The following is a 4,521-nucleotide window of genomic DNA, read 5'->3' as shown; positions in this document are numbered from 1 at the left end:
CCGGCAATCACTGGCCACTGGTCGGGGCGTGGCGGGGCACGGCCGGCGCGGCCGAGACGAGTTGGGATTCTAGATGGCCTTTGGGCCGGAGCCGCGCACTCCTCCGGTAAAGGGATAATGCAGCGAGGGGCAACGGAGGGCAGAGGCGGAAGCAGGGACACTCTAGGCTGCGACTCACTCGTCCAGTGTGAAAATTACTCACTGTAGCTCTCAGATGGAAAACTTAACAAGAATATGTTCAAGGTGCACTGTAATGAATGCTTTCATTAGATGGTAATTTGGTCTTGTCATTGTGATTGCGTGAACATTGTAACATTGTAACGAAGTAAGCATTACGCTGCATGCCGATAAGTACGCCAGGTAGAGTTCTATAAAGGTAAACGCTGTGCCCCGGTTCGCCCTAAGGAATCGTCAAGAAGAAACTACGCCCGTCACTCGCCTGTAGCGAAACCTGCCAGTTCAGTCTCTGCGAGCTCTCATCGCACCTTGCAGGTAGGCAATATCTTGCTTGCAGCGCATGCGTGCACTGCGGGGTGGCCTACCCTGGATCTCACAGGCGCCGAGCCCCGGGGACATTGCCGAATTGAATGAATATCATTAAAAGCGAGCGTAGTACTTGCTGATCTATTCCCAATTTGAGCACATCAAACAGTACAAGGTACGGTACCCAGCCCAGCAATGAGGGACTTTGTAAGTTAGAACAATGATGAGAAAATATGGTGGCGCAGCGTAGCGTAGCGCGGCGCGGACCGGCAAGGAGAGATTTCACATTAATGTGAATACTTAGAATTCTAAGTAGCGAATTTCAAATTATTTGTTTCTTTGTGACTCACCCACAATGATGGAAACTGTTGATTCCGATGGTTCTTTCATGGCGAGAAAAGGGCGATCCATAACCTCTCATTGAAGTTAAAGTTGAACTTACAATAGTTGTCACTTTGTAGCTCATTTGGACCTCTCTTCCTCCGACGCCCGACGTAGCGAGATCGCGTGCTAAATTTTGTACTTTTGATAAATCTTGATTGTGGTACTAGTCTTTTTCCTTTTTTGAAAACGCGCAGGGATTACATTTTTTTTAACAACCCAAACACAAGATGTTGAGGCTGAGGCGACTGCATCCGAGATTGGAACCGGAAGTCCAGTTCGGGAGTTCTCTCTCCCACATTCAAGCTTCTGCTCGGCTTCTAGAGTAGAAAAAAAGATAGAAGACGAAGAAGACCGGAACGACTACTCCCTCATCTTCAGTGAAATCGCGAAATTGTGTCCGTAGGGCAGCGTTTGCAGACTGTGTTCGCGAGTCCCGATAACACGTAGCTGTTTACGGAGAGACAATTTGACACCGTTGTTATATGAACAAGGATTCGACAACCGGCAGTATTTCTTTCATCCAGCCGAAACCCAGGGAATAATTTAGGTAAGCCACTTCGTACAAGTCAGATCATGACCTAACCTAGAACACCTCTTTTGTAGTTCATTCCAAGTAAATTACAAACATATGCGCTATCTCTTATGATGTATTAAAATTGGTGTCATTCGATTTTTGTTGTAAGTATGGACAATTTTGCAATTGATTTTCTTCTTTTTGGGGCTGAACTTCTATTTTTAGACTTTTTTGATACAAGTACGGATAATGTTAAACATTTCAAGGACTATTTTTTAATTTAATTATTTAGTTGACTCATAAACTGACAGAAATATGATTATTTAGTGTGGTGGACACACCATGGGTTCCAGATTTTTGTTAAGAATAAGACAAGAATGAGGCGTTTGCTCTCCAAGCCTCGATTTACCATTCCAAGTAGACAGATGACGGGAAAATGTTGTAGGTCAATACTGAAATTTTTAAAGAAAAGTTTTGAATATTATTATCTTTATGCTGGGCCACAACTTGTTTATTTTCATTATTGGAAGTAATGTTTATTAAACCTTATTTGTACAATTTGAACCATTTCTTCAAATTGAGGAAACTTGTTTAATGAATCAGCATCAGCGACTGGATCAGAAAAACCTATGATGGGTTAACATTTAGGTCTGCTTTAGATTGATCCATTCTGGTACACATATTAGAAATTTTCAAAATAGTGAAAACAACAATTTTGCAAAATCTTGACCCGGTTTTTTCCTAGACCTCCAGTGGTGGTTATCGGGATTTACAAGCGGTGCCGAGTGAAATTTTTCCATTTTGGGTGCCATTTAAAAACAGCCATGCCGACTCTGTTGCTGACTTGGGGCAAAATATCCCCCAGTTGGTTCCCAGCCACCACTGTTGTTGTAAGCTATCTGGGGCTCGAACCCTTGAAGAGCAGTGTTGTTGGATGTGTGCTTTTTGCTGTTTAGGTGTAAGTTTGAGACTAGTTAGGACAAGAGTCCTAGGGCGAGGACCGTAGTTTAGACTGCCCCGTTTCCAGTGCTTCAGTCTCATGAGTGATCGTGATCACACTACCCCGCCGACTGTTTGTTGATGAGCTACCTTGAGAAGGGCGCGGAGCAGAGGAGGCCCAGGCCCAGGCGCTGCGGGGTTCGGCTCGGACAGGACGGGGGAGGGGCTCGCGTAGTGTATAGAGAATATACCACCCGGGGAGCCCGACATCAAACAACCCCATTAACCCGTGGGAGACGTGCGTTCGGCACAGCAGATTAGAACCTCATTCGGATCGTCTTTTCTTTAAAGTAGTGTCTTCGCTTATCGTATGTTTATAACGCACGATAATTCGCCACAACTTCACCAGGCCTAGAAGCCGGGTGGAGCTCATGGTTGGTCTGCCGGCCGGCTCCACCGAGGCGAACATTAGCCCGCATGCAGGTGTGCGGGCGGGATGCCTATGGGCTCGGAGCCGCGAGGCGCGAGGCGCTATTGATAGTGACGATAGGCAAACCCACGCGCACACGCGCACTCGTGCATGCGGGCTGCGCTCTGCCCATTCCGATAGCCCATTCGCACCACCGACGATGGCCGTTCGTCTGTGCCCTGTGGCGCCCTGTGGTCCCCGGCGAGAAGGAGTCATCAGGGCAGGTTGACGTGCTGCGGGGCGCAAAAGGGATCAACCCATCGTGCCCCCCAACGGTTGGGCCGAGAGGCGTGCGACCGAACAACATAACCCTGCGACTTATAGGCTGCCGGACTCGCCGGGCTGGCGCGGGCTGGCGCAGGCCGGCGCGCCGTGGCGGGGCCCTCCTGGCCCTGCAGCAGCAACCCGTGAGCACAGCGTCGCCCAATAAAAAGGAGGAGAGCAGCGAAAACACGTCGAGAGGCGAGCGAGCTTACAATAAAGCTCGCTTCCATCACCATCAATTTCCTCCTCATCGCTCCTCCTTGCCTTCTTTCCGTAACATTTTTATGTCGGACTGAAAAAGAAAATGGTACAAAAATGATTTCATGTTGGAATTCATAAAGGTTATTTACTGGCCCGTCGTGGGTTCAATTAATTAATACACCCGGAGTTCTCGTTCGATGCTGCGGTGGCCGGGCTGTGCGGGGCTGGAGACAAGTTGGGCCCGGTCTTCGTACGTGAGTCTGCCCGTCCGTCCGTCCGTCCGTCCCTCCCTCCCTCCATCCGCCCGTCCATCCGTCGTCGCGCTCGTCCGCGTCCGCGGAGGCACCTGTGTCACCCGGGACTGCAGCAGTGACCAGTGACCTGCTCGTCGTCGCCGCCCGCGCGCGGACACGGCCGGCAGACGGCGGCGGCGCAGGCGCACTGAATTTTTATAGGACATGAAACAACTTTGTATGGCCGTGATGTGCAATCTAAAAGCCGTTCTGCCCGGGCGGGAGTAAATTAAGGCTGCTTGCGCTATCGGCCGGGTACTTAAAAGTGCGTTGTCTTTTCTGTCTCCGTCGCACCTGCGTCCTCCTCCCGCCCGGCGACTGAGGAAGCCAGGCGAGAGAGAGAGGGAGAGACAGAGAGAGAGAGAAGGCAGGCCGGTTTGCCGGCCAATGAGTACGTGTGCGCGGTGATGTATGAGTCCGAAACGGCACCTGGTCACCGGCGCCACTCTGGCCGTTCTCACGGGAACCGAACGGCATACACCGTCGCGTTTGCTGTCCCGGGCGTACACACCGAAGTACGTACGTACTCAACTGACCTCGCCGTGCTCGGGCCACGCTCGGCGAGATGTCATCAAATAACGAGCGTAGAGACCAGACCAGCTGGAAGGTACATAGCTCATTGTTAACTTATTCAGCAAGGGTTCAGGGTGTACACGTAATTGGCGAGAGACGTATGTGGGAGGGTGCTTCTGTTCGCTTGGTGACCGCGAGTAGTAGTTTTGTTCCTCCGGGCCCTCCGGGTGCTTCCTGTCGAATCTCGTCTCTGTCCTCTGCTTCCTTGACTTCCGGGCGACTTCCAGGTGATCGCGGGGTGCCATATGTCTGCGGTTGGTTTCCCTTCTGCACCTGCGGCGGGGCGTGACGTTGGGCCGTGGCAGGCGTGGCCCGGTAGCCGACAGTGGCGGGGCGCGGCGGGGCGCGGCGGGGCGCGGCGGGGCGCGGCGGGGCGCGGCGGGGCGCGGCGGGGCGCGGCG

Source organism: Frankliniella occidentalis, unplaced genomic scaffold (genome assembly GCF_000697945.3).
Source record: "Frankliniella occidentalis isolate FOCC.00 unplaced genomic scaffold, Focc_3.1 Scaffold47, whole genome shotgun sequence".
NCBI lineage: Eukaryota > Metazoa > Arthropoda > Insecta > Thysanoptera > Thripidae > Frankliniella > Frankliniella occidentalis.
This window is presented reverse-complemented; position numbering follows the sequence as displayed.